At 39.3% G+C, this 13,232-nt stretch overlaps 1 protein-coding gene across 4 annotated transcripts in view; it reads right to left on the bottom strand.

The window, feature by feature from the left end:
- The window catches only part of otud7a (OTU deubiquitinase 7A), a 106,982-nt gene extending 95,092 nt beyond the window's left edge, over nt 1–11,890 (bottom strand). For 3 of the 4 annotated variants that reach the window (XM_069190720.1, XM_015343755.2, XM_015343757.2), the window contains exon 1: nt 11,565–11,718. The gene's annotated coding sequence lies outside the window, so the exon portion shown is untranslated. Of the gene's footprint in view, nt 1–11,564; nt 11,719–11,809 lie in introns of those variants that run through there. The other variant, XM_015343756.2, reaches the window with a different exon arrangement.
- Between the last annotated feature and the right edge of the window lie 1,342 nt (nt 11,891–13,232).

Here is a 13,232-nt window from a genome sequence, read left to right as displayed (position 1 = left end):
AAACCGAGGTCATTACTCTCCGTGGTCATTTAGAGTCCCGTTGTGCTTCTTGAAAAAAGTATACCACCAATGTGTAGCCCCACCTGGATGGTGCGACAGCAGTCAAAGTGCACGAGTACACACACACCACCCATCAGCTATCAGTGGGGAAGAGAACAGAGTGATGAAGCCAATACACTGATAGGGATTATTAGGAGGCCATGATTGGTCAAGGCCAGGGGGAAATTTGGCCAGGACACCAGGGTTAACACACAGCAGTTACTTTCTTTATTATACATTACTGTGCAATCATTTACAAATGTATATGCTAAGGGACACAATGACATCCACACTATCAACAGTGTTCTAAAATGTATAGCATGGTGATATGTTTCTGGCTTTGCACTCTTCCGTATTGTTACACTCATTTATTTTTACTTACTATTCGTTTTTGACACATAGGCAGGACTTGTTACTGGAACTTCAGAGATGGCTGAGGATGGCCTGGGTAAATGCACAGAAGCTTATTGAGGAGCAGGCTGTGCTAAATAAAAAGAAGACTGTTTTCTTACCACATGGCTGTGCATCTATTATCCCACAATCTATAAAACAACCACTGCTATAGCCCTGCTCCCACCCTGCTCCCATGTGTGCCACAAAACTTTAAAATAAGATTTTGAAAGATTTTTAATATTCAGACAAATCTCGGATGCAAGATTTCCACCGAGCTTTCTGAACTTCTAAAAGACATTTATTTAGGCCATAAAGTGTAAACAATCTCGTTATCGGTCAGAGGGTTATTACATACGTTTTTTCTAGGACAAATCACAGCTTCATATAAATGCAACAAAAACTACAAAGCTGAGCCTACATGCCATCAAGCCCTGGCAAAATCCACAAACCTGACACCTGTGTAAATATTCTTTAAAGTAAAACTGCAGGACTTCATGAATGACACACTTAAGCTGTCTTTCTTTAATTTTGTGCTTATCAGCTACAGCAGAGTGCTACATCTAATACAGGCCGCTCTTCTCCAGAATAATATAATAAAAAAGCATTCTGATAAAAAAAAAATATTTCCCAACTCATTGCTCCCTTATCTTTCTGAGCCATAATACCGGGATTGATATTTATGATAACCTTAAACAGTCTTTTCTCATTTATTTTTCCACCTTTACCCAGATATGAAGTCACCCTAGTGTACTGTACATGAGATTCCACAAAACATTGGTGTACTCTGAGAGTAGAATATTGTAGCACTAGAACTGTAGCAACCTCCACAGGGTAAAACTGGAAAACAAAATACCAAAAATAAATTACAAATCACTTCACATGAGAGGAAAACACCGATTTTATTTGTAAGTCAACTCAAACAAAAATCTACTTAGTGTTACAAGAAATGGTTACCGATAAATATTTTAGTTAGGTCATTCAAACAGCCTTTAATGCGTTGAAAGAAGAGATGGATAACACCTATTTAAAAATACTTCCTTTAAAAACCGCCTTGTTTTTATTCTTAAATGTCAGACCCTGTCAATCTTGCCTTCCTTAAAAACAACACAATGGCACTTTCAACTCTCCTTTGTGTCTCTTTCCTTGAGTTGTTTTGACCTTCCCACCAAGAGCATGCAAGACAAAATTGACTTATTTTAACAGGCAGCATTCGCTGTCAAGCTGCAGAAATTTGTATTTTATCAATCAGCTTGAAGTGGTGAGCTCATTCCTCTAATGACATTCTCCTTTACCATATCAGTCTATAGGCACAGTGTACCATAATAAAAGAAATTCATCCTTCGTTTGTGCTTTGAATGTAAAGACATTCGTTTTCACATGGAACTCCTCCCCCCTTGATCTCACTGGTCACTCCACTGCCTCTGGTCCAATTTCCATCGTCATTATTTTACGGTACTACACCACATTTCACCTGCATGGCTAATGAGTCCTTTATTTATGAAGTTTAAATTAAAAAAAACTATTTTTACATTTTAAACAAAATTTCAAAAACCTAATTAGATAGGTGCTTAAGATGCAAAAAAAAAAATCTCACACTCCCTTCTCACTTAGACCTGAAAATAATCTCTTGCGGAGAGCAGAGATTATCATGTGTTCACACTTGTGGTATTTCTGGTATCAAAAGACTGTCAGACATACTGTCATTTTCGGTTCCAGTACAAAAATAATAAAAAGCACTTTAGATGACACTTCACTCTAAAATTAATTCTGACAAGTAGGGGAGATGTGCTGTACAGTAAGAATAAATGAATCAGAAAGTCATATGCTTGCATAACTTCACTTATAGGGAATGCAAACAATGCCTTTACTGACACCCACAATGGTGCTGACTAACAGGTATTCAAATGTAACTGGACAAATAAGACCCCCTTTCATTAGTATAGCATACTTCAAGAAGAAACTTCCCAACTATCACACCAGAACACCAGGTCACCAGGACAACCTGACTTGATTAAAATGCTAGCTAAAGAAATGTCATATTCCCCTTGCTGCTTTAGATGTATTTACTGATGCAGTACAGATGTGCAAACCTAAGTATTCCATCTGTGAAAAGTTTAAAAGTTCTTTGTGTCTACAATGGTGAAATAATGAAAACGCAGATGGGACACTGGCATCACTGCATGAAGTGGTTCAAAATGAATCACGTTTGTGCTACATGGCAGAACGAACTGAGTCCTTTTTCAAATATTTCACCTATTCATGCTGCAGACACAAGGAGACACCAGACATAACATTACCAGACATTGGGTTTAGGCTGCAGTTTCTTTCAGTGTATGGAAAAATGGAAGTCCTACAATAAATACAAAGGCAGTACCTTGTAGTTATTGTAAAAATTGAATTCCTGTCAAGGTCAATAGTTTAAATGCAGCACACAGCCAGATATAAGGACCATATGTCTTTTCTGTAGCATGTTCTGAATACATCTACCATTAACAATAAGAAAATAACTATAAAATGATTGGATGAAGAAGACTTTCCTCTGCTTCCTCAAGCCAAATCACTATCAATATGATTATGTTCAGTTCTTGAACTTGCAGAGCTCTAAAACACTTTCCCCGATTGGGCAGAGCATTCTTAAAGACGGAATCCTTCTCGAAACAAATAAGTGGTCTTTAACTGTCCTTTGAAGTTCTACAGATGACAGTAAACTTAATATTCTCCAATTAGGACATGAAGGCTTTACCATAAAGCACATCTGCAACCTACTGTCAAACAAGGTGAATTGTGTTTTATATACAAAGCACTTTTACTTACAGACCCGTATTCATTTGTAACTAGAATATGGTTTGCCCCAGGGAATGGAAGAGCACAGTTACAATCTACTCTTTGATAGACTAACTGCTGGACTGAACCTTAACACATTTTATTTTATTGAGCTTATTGAGCTGGAGGAAGTCAGGAAGCAGCAAAGTAAAGTCTTGCTGCCCTTCTACCTGACTTTTTTGTAGCCTTGCAATGATACCTAGATAACAATGAATTTACCAAACTCAGATTTACCTAAGCATACATATACACAGTTTGTTTTTAACTGCATACATAAAAGTAAAAGTATTCTAAAAAGAAGATGATTTACAGCCCCTTACATGATACCACAAACTGTGAAACATTTGTTTCAACTTTTGAATGTTTCTGTTGCAGTAGTTAAAGGGAGAAGGTTCAACTTAATTTAAGGAGAAAAATGTGTTCTAACCTTTTAAAAACACATTGGGTGAAACTCATAAGACCAGTCAATGAAAGTGGTTCAGTGGAGTAGTTAGTGCTTCTGCTTCACAGCTCTAGGATTCAATACTGGCCTGGAGAGCCTTGTGTGTGGAATTTGCACATTTCCCCTGCGTCCAGCCAGGTTTTCTCGAGATATTCCCATCTCCCAGATACAAGCTGGCATAGTTGACTGGTGTGACAGACTGACATCCCATCCAGAGTGTGGTTCTGACTTCTAGAAAAGGTTATAATAGTACTAATAGGGCCTCAGAAGCATTCTGTCTTTCATGGTGGAAGCGAGCAATTAGAATAAGTGTTGGGACAGTAAATGGACAGTTTCTATTAGCATGATAAATGGCAAAACTCTCCTGGTTTCTATAATTACCCAGAGAAATGAAATGGTCACAACAGGATTTGCTCCATGTTGTCTAGGGATTTATGACTTTCTTGATAATAAATAAAATGGTTGTCTCCACTTCCTGTACTAAGTTGGCTAACAACAGAAAATACTTTTTCACTACACATATACAAAACATCCAGAGATTTACTGCTTGGAACATGATGATGCATTACATACTTCTTATTTGGCTTGTTTATAAAAAGCAGATTTACGTGGAAGTACTCCTAGCTTAAACTCGTTTTGCAGTAAATGCCTTCAAGTCATAAAGAGAATAAGAATTCAAAGCCATTTCAACATCAGAAGTCTAATATAAAAAGAACACAAACACTACAAAGTACTGTCTATATAAATTCTATACTGAGCCAGGCTTAAATCATTGACATGGCGTTGTGCCTTTAATTTGATTTTCTTCACATTAACCTTTTGGTTCAATTGAGACAATGTTAAAAAAAAAACATCACCATAAACCAAAAAAGCATTAAAGGACACTTATATCCGACATATTCATTAACATGTCTGTAATATCCTGATTTTAACATATTCCAAGGAGGAAAGACTCTATAACCTTTTAAACAAATACTTTTTCATTTTTCATAAGGACAACTTCTCCAAAACTGATTTTACTCACCATTTTTCAAAGGAACCAATTAAAAAATCACAGTTATCATCTAGCAAGATAGGACATAAAAAGAAAAAAAAAATTTTTAATTCTCCCCATCTGACATGTATTTTGGGAATTTTAGCTGGAATTGTCATAGTTAAGAGCAGATGATGTACTGAAACAAACACCCTGAAAATCACTTTGCATTTGCCGATTTAGAAGATTGTTTATGCTAATGATCAAAGTGCTATTCAATCTATATTGTGAGAAAATCCTATACACCGGCTCTGAATTCATATGAGCAATTGAATTACAATAAGACACAATCTCTGCCCGTGTGCTCAAATGCCTACAAGTGCCCTACTTTAATGTTTTTACGAAAGTGTCTGAATTACATTATAAATCAATTAATTGATGCCTTGCTATATCACACAAACCACTCTGGCATACACTGAATCATAAAGCAAAACCTTTAAATGTCATACAATGCAGAAAAACAGTAGAAGACGACACTGAAGACAAAGCAATTACACTGCATAAGCAATTGCTTTGTACAGCCGGAGAAGGTTTTCTTTATGAATTTCCATAAATGCTTTACCAGTCATCACTAAGACTCACTGCCATGGCTGCTTGACTGCTGAGAAAATAATCTGCCTTCAGTGCTTCTAAAGGTTGTCCTGGTGCTGTGCAATGCTGCGATATTAGAAGCACTACAGCAGCTGGGTTTAAAGAAAGGGCAAGTGTATCTCTCCTGCAGTATTCCGAGGACAAAGGGTGTGAAACCTCCTCATTCAGCAATAAATGCTTTTCCACATAAAGGTATTTCAAAATACCCACATCGTTCCTATGAGGCAAAGAACGCTCTAGTTGCAAGACCCCTTTTTAGCTATTACACTCAATAAGGACCCTTTAGTTTTCTATTTAGGTCATTAGTTAAAGAAGGCTCTTACATGAAAGAATACTGTTCTTCTTGAAAACAGCAGCATCAAGTGCTCACCAGAAATGATCAGGATATACTCAAAAACAAATATTGCTCCCTGTGCCCAGTCCTGTAGTACAGGCTATGAACTACAAACAGCAGCCACTCAATTAGCTGTGCATGCTTAGCTTGCACGTGCACTGTCACTATTGCTTCTGTGTCTGACTTTGCATTTGTCGAGGAGGTATGGCTTCATTCTAAGCCCAGATGTTGCATTATAGGGGAATTATTTCAAAATGCTTAGCTCTGAGCTCCCACACATACCAGGTCAAGCTTCCTGCAAATGGTGGATGCTTAACTCTGACTGGAGCACCGATTCTTACTCAGCAACCAGTTTAAGAGTAGACATAAATGGCTTCAACTGCATGACAATTTAAAATACAAATAAATAAAAATATAATTAAGCTGTCTTGAATCCCACGATATCACAAAAAGCTTTAATCAGTCAGCCACATATTTGTTGAGTAGTTACCATCTAAGTACACATTTCACGCTTTTAAAAAATATCTGAATATGGAAGGATGATTTTTGAGCAAACTAAATTCATTTTATTACCTTGCTTTTCTAAACTGCTGAAAATTGTCTACTAAAACACAAAAATGGCACTGCTATACAAATACAAGTAACGTAATGAATCCAACCAAATACAACTGAAAGAATGAAGCAACAGTTAAGTATTACTTTACAACTATAATTAAGATAAGACCAGATCACTTTATTGGTCATATGCAATTTCTTGTATTAGGAATTTGTCTTTCGCAGACCCCAACTTGCTCTCCATGAGACACACAGACAGAGAGAAGCTTGGGGTCGGAGCACAGGGACAGCCATTTATATGGCGCCCCTGGAGCAGTTGGGGTGAAGGGCCTTGCTCAGGGGCCCAACAGAGTAGGATTCCTCTGCCGGCCGCGGGATACGAACCGGCAACCTTCCAGCCACAGACGCAGATCCTGAGCCACAGAGCCACTGCTCCACCCGTAGAATGTTTTTTATACAATAAGGTGAACTACCATTTACTTGCACAGTATACAACTGTTAACACTGTAGAAATACTTACAAAAGAAGCATTTTTATGCTGTTGTGCTTTATTGCTGCCTTTAAGGTACAGGCTATATTACAGTTTCCAAATACTTTTCTAGAATGCATAATAACGAATGACAGAACCACACTTCTGACTTTCACTGGGCCTTCCTCAAGCATGACTTATATCTTTGCCAGAGCGGGGACATGGACAGGACTAGAAGCTGGCTGAGGCAATGCACAATACAGCAATAGCACCGTGCTTCGACATCAACACACTGCAGCCATTTTAACCTAAATTGTTCTTACTCACAGGATTTAAACATACTGATGAGACAGGGTGAAGAAACTCTATATATTATTGAAACAAAGCACATGTTACACCTCCATGTTTTTGTTTCATTCGACATTTTGTCAGATCTAAGCTGAAATTGGAAATAGCACTAGTACAAATTTGACTTTTTCATGGTCTAGAACAAATCTCCGATTTGTGTGTTCTAAAGAACAGGTAAACCCTTACTTTTATCAACACTGTTTCAGTGCCGGATGAAAAGTACTATTTCCTTAAAAATATTCCATAGCAATATCAATCATCCAGGAGGGAAATGGCAATAAGCAATGAATGGAAAATTAAAAATTGATTAAAATAAAATACTTCAAGGTGCTGCAACAGTCCTGTGAAAAAATGAATTACCTGTCTTGGCAAGGTAGGAGGTCTCTAAAGCTGTGGTGTAATATAGCAAAACAAACTTACACAGAATTTCCCTTCCTGAGAAACAGTGTTTATACTCCATGAACACAGTCTTTGGGGAGCTGAAGTCAAATCACAGCTTTGAAGGAAAAAGAAAATTTTTTGTATGATTAAAATACTTTAGTGGGACTTCTCCATTCTAGGGTCACATTTCTTCATGGAGATATTTTTGCATGCATTTTTTTTTGTTCTTATTGCATTGCATACAGTAGATCCCAAGTGCAACATCCAAGTGTAAAATTCTAACCTTGGTCTATTGTGATGTCTATATATTCTCACTGCTTTCAATACATCACAACCATTTTCTCATGTAAGAGTCCATGAAAAGAAATTGCATGAAAACGTGATTTTTAAACCATCTGCCATTATAGTTCAAACACTTTTTTTTTAATTTCTCAGGCTGCTAAAATGATTTCCAATACTAAACCCAAAGGTTTCTATATTTCTCGATTTCTTACTTTCTTGTTATGTTCTATAGGCAGCAGAGATATCACGCTACCACTCACAACTGGCAGCCCACTGAAGCTCAGCAGGTGTGAGCCTGGTCAGTACCTGGATGGGAGACCTCCTGAGAAAAACTAAGGTTGCTGCTGGAAGGGTTATTAAAGGGGGCAGTAGGGAGTGCTCACCCTACAGTCTGTGTGGGTCCTAATGGCTACTATAAAAAGGCACCATCCTTTGGGTGAGATGTAAAACTGAGGTCCTGACTCTCTGTAGTCATTAAACAAATCCCAAGGTGCTTTTTGAAAAGAGTAGGTGTAACCCCTGAGTCCTGGCCAAATTTCCCATTGGCCCTTACCAATCATGACCTCCTAATAATCCCCATCTATGAATTGACTTCATCACTCTGTTCTCCTCCCCACTGGTGTGCTGGTGCTGACTACCAACACATCATCCAGGAGGGGCTGCACACTGATGGTGAAGGAGAGTCCTCATTACCTGTAACGAGCTCGGAGTGGAGTGTCCAGAATAGTGCTACATAAGTATAAGGAATTATTATTATTCTATATAAGTTTGAAAGGCTTCACCAGAAAGCCCAATCCTAACAAGAGTGAAAGTCAAAGGTCAGCTTCTGGCAAAAGATCCAGAAATCAATGCTGAAATCAAGGATTAAGGATCTATATTTTTGAAAATTGTTAAAGGTTAAGGATTTATATAAAAGTTAAGATGGAATTTAAGGAAAGTGAGATTCCTTTTGAGATACTGTACTGCTCATTTTTCTGGAAGCGCTTTAGAACTTGGCTAAACTATACTACAGATGCTGAAATATTGCACTTCTCACACCAGAAAACAAAAAGGAAGGCAGCAAGAAACTAAAACAGTAATGTAAATGATGTTTTCTTACGACTCAAGAAATGAATGGCCAAGAATAATGATTCCTCATAATTTTACGGTGCCCATGACACCCTCCAAGTTTGAGCCACGCTGACAAGTTTGTGTCAAGCACACAACCTGCATTTCAGTGGAGAAGATATGTTACATCCCCAAAAAACTAAGATAAAAACAAAGGTCAGCAAATTAAGTGTCACTTAACAATGTGGAAAATAACAAGGGGGAAGAGAAAAGAAAACATGTTCTTGTCATTCTCTTAGATGGAATGACATCTGGTTGAACTGTATCATAGCTTCCTGACAACACAAGGCAGGCAGAACACAGAGCCCCTGCAACAGAAGGACACAAAGGGTTTCAAAAGAAGGCAACCAAATCAAACCAGCTTGGATCCGGACTGATCTTTAGCACCAGTTATTTGGTGATTTTCAGTCAGCCAGCCATTCATAAGACTCGGAGCCCTGGAGTGTCACCACTCAGATAAATGGAAAAAATGGACCAGGAAATGTGTGTTATGGGGAATGCAAGGAGCTCATCAATCATCTTCTTATTGTAGACATGCATGGTCCATTTTAAAAGAGTTTCACTCGAACGTGGGGGATGAATGGAACAGGCCACTGAGGGACAAAGCGAACTACAGCCATCTGAAAATCAAGAGCTGAGTCCACTTTGGTGATGCTGGACGTGAACCTATTGCAGGAGGTGGAACAGAGTGACCCAGGTGCCCACTGAGACATATCCAGTCAATGGAGGGATTCCGTGTGATCTGTAGCATCTCTAGCTGACTCCTGGCATCCACAAACTGCCCCCTGCAATTTTAGACAATCACCAGCATAGACCAGTCAATGATGATTACAATTTGAGGCAAAATTAATTCTCCACAAGAGTTTAAGTTAATAACATGCTATTATAACTGAGAGCTAAAGTAAACCTTTTGGGTTTTTTTTTAAATATATACAAGAATTAAAATGCAAGCTATAATGCCCCCATATTTACTCCATTATATGAACAGCTCATAATATACTGAAAGTACATCTACATCTGAACTCCCCAGCTCGTACAGAAAGGATCATCTTTTGTCAGGATAAAAGCAAAGTATTAATCATCATCATCCACTGTGATGTTGGGATGTGACAAATCCTCTTCACCCGTTAATAAAACACCCCGTCTGTAAGAACGCTGAGCAAGGCTCCTTTGACGAGATGCTTCTCAAGTGAACTGCCAACCCTCAAAGGATAAGAAACGCCACATGTTCTGTTTGAAAACTGGGTTTTTTCAGATGTGAAAAGTTCATATTTAGAGGAATGACAGTGAAAACATTACAGGCATATATGTATATGATTTTATGTTACGGGTCACAAAGGTATTTGTCATATTGAGAGAGTCCTCTTTGCAAACTGACAGATGAGTGCAAGACTCCCTCAGTACCTCTTCAAGACTCCTACAGTCATGCTTTATCTGCTCAAGCTCTCCTAGTTTAGCTGATGGTGATGCCTGCCTAAAGCATCCTGACCCTCCTTCTGCAGGACATTCAAAAACAATCAAATTTGCCTGTGGAGATGGCAAGACTGTGCACAGCAGTCCCCGGTTAGGCAAAACAATAGCGCTTTCCTTCTTGTTTCTTTTTTTGCTTATACCGTTCAAAATTACATTTAAATTAAACATACAGACACGGGTGAAAAAAAACCACCCTTCTTGGTTAATACTGTATATATTGTATAAATAATAGTGTATTTCTTGGTCACAGTGTATTTAGATCTGCCTGCTGTTCAGAAACCAAAGACATTATTAACTAAGTGCTCACCACAATAGCTTCTAAAGGCCATTCAATTATTTTCGTTTGCAAATATATATGTATTTCTAGCATTACGCATAAATAAACCAAAAATTTGAAAGTGTATCCACGCATTGCAAAGACGTCTATTGTTTCGCTCACGTTTTTTTTTTAGGTTGCCTTTTTATGTGTTATTCTCTTAACTAAGATGTTTTTTATGAGGCAAAGAACGCGCGGTCTCCATAAACTAATCGTTAAGGTACAGTACGGCAAAGAATCAGATCAAAGTTGAAGCGAGAAGTTACGATACAGGATACTGTTCTTCGGTCACGGTGCCCAAATCGCATGCCACCTTGTCAAGGTTTCAAACAGGTCACGTTAACATCAGAAATAGGGGGTAAGGTAGAAAGCCGAGATACAGACCGTGTAAGCTTTCGTGTCTCTGAAGGTGTTTGTGTAGTGCCTTGTGTACTGCTACATCCTCCACCCAGGTACCACAGACCAAACGCCAACCTACAAGCTAGCCCACAAACAACAGCACACCTTGCGCGACACGACAGCGGTGTCTTTTTAATCGCGGCCGAAACAACCATTACAATTAAGTTAGCGACATGCGAATGGAGCGCCGTACGGTTATGCGAGAGTATTATCCCTGCGTGACCACACAAAAGACTTTCTTTTATTCCTGAAATTTCCGGCTTAGATCGCTATCTCGCCGCACCGCATCCCCAAAACACGGCAACTCTCCGAAGGGCTGCTCTGAGCCCCCCACCAGCTCCGTTACGGTCACGGTGCACCCGCGTCACCCCTTGCTTAGCTTTAGGTTTACATACTTCACGAAGAGCAAATGCATAACCTGCCAGATGCAAAAAAACATTTCAGAGACACTCTTACATTTACAAAACCGGGGCGCACCTGTTCAGGTCTGCAGTGATTTGAACAGCTGACTCTTATTCAATATTTAGACTTTATAGCGATCCCGTAAGGTAGAATACAAAAAAAAAAGCAATATCTTACCGTCATGCATTCAGTCATTACTCCCCATCTTACGCGTTCCCCCTCAGGCCCCTATATAAATACTTGTTATTATTGCCTATAATAAGCAAACCGCTCCGTCCCCGTCTCTCTCTCTCTCATCCTCTTGTCATTCTCCGCTGCAGCAGAAGCCCAAAGTCACTCCTCCCCCCATCTCGGCCACACGGTGACGTCACAGACCCCCAGCGCCCAGCCCTCCTTCGCCGCGCCATTGGCGAGCCCCTTACCTGGCGTCGTCTTGCGCTGCAGCGCCGTGCGCCGCCGTTCGCCTGCTTTCACGTCAGTTAACCGCGGGAGGTAGATTGCTTTTCGCCTACGGACAGCGCAGGAGGAGGAGGTGGTGAGGGGGGGGACGGAGAGACAGTTTAAAATGGCGTTGGGATGCAATGTACTTGGGGGCTGCATTACTGCATATTTGTGTCGCGCCGAGGGATGGCGCTTGATACCTCACTTGTGCTGGAGCCTGAGTGGAGGCGATTCAGTGTTTCGGAGCGACACGGGGTTGGGTGCAGGATCTGACTTGACTTGGTGGCGTGCAACTTTCGCTGGATGTAAACTCAGGTTTAATCTTCCCAAGTGCGTATGCGCGGAAAGATAAAATAGATTCAATACAGAGTTCTTGTTTTTTAACAAACTCAACGGTGCATGTACCTGCGATACTATTAGGAAGGAATCTGTGTCTGTTTGATTACTGAAATAATTATTTTATGCTTTCGTGAATGCGTCTAAAACTGTAACAGTGAGAACTTGGTTACATAAGATGAGTTTTGCGCAGAAGTCAGTAGAACAATTCTGTAAAAAAGTATCACAAAGGTTTGCTTATTCACTCCTTTGCTGTTACAGAGTTAAATCCAGTAAGAACTCAAATTTCCGCAAGTCCAAATTAGTTTTCCTGTTGATTCTCATACTCCGGAACAGCAACAAGTCCACATGAGAAAGGCGGTGGTTGATTGCCAATACTGCTGATAGCGAGAATAACTCACAGGCTGGCAGCCTCCAGTTGTGCTTTGCATGAAATCAGTTTTGACTACAGAATTTGTGAGTTGATGTAAGATCTGTATAGTGTGTTCTGAATTTAAACACAGAGGTACATTTCATACAGGTATACACACCTATGCAGTTTTTAAAGGTGGTTTTGTTGACTAGTGCCTTTTGAAGAAATACCTTTATTTACTGTGTAATGAATGTCCAGTTTCACAGAATAAAATTGGACTTCTTTCAATGCTTTATTTTTAAACCTCTTGATTTAGGATTTTTGTCATCGGCAAAATAACTGTTATGAATAATTCATTATTATTCAGCTGCCTTAAAGTGATCAATACCTCACAATAGTTTGTTTCTCACGCTAAAGTACCTAAGTGGCAAAATCTGCATTGCTTCAGGACTGAAAGTTTAAATTTTGAAGGGTTGTTGTCTCCAGGCAATGTTGTAATGCAGGAGAATAAAATACCCCAATCACATCCAGTAGCGCTGAAGAGGTTTCTAACCCTATGATCTGATGCATGACCCCGTAATGAACCTTATGCAGTGCAGAAAATAAAAAAATGTGCTCATGATTCACTCAGTCATATCGGAAAAGGTAAGTGGAAATTGTAAAGTAAAATGGTCTGATTCTCCAATTCCAGTGCCCCCCCTTCCCCCAGGAAAAAG

Source organism: Lepisosteus oculatus, chromosome 5, assembly GCF_040954835.1.
Source record: "Lepisosteus oculatus isolate fLepOcu1 chromosome 5, fLepOcu1.hap2, whole genome shotgun sequence".
NCBI classification, from domain to species: domain Eukaryota; kingdom Metazoa; phylum Chordata; class Actinopteri; order Semionotiformes; family Lepisosteidae; genus Lepisosteus; species Lepisosteus oculatus.
Note: the sequence above shows the minus strand (reverse complement) of the source record. Positions and strands in the feature narration are given on the sequence as shown.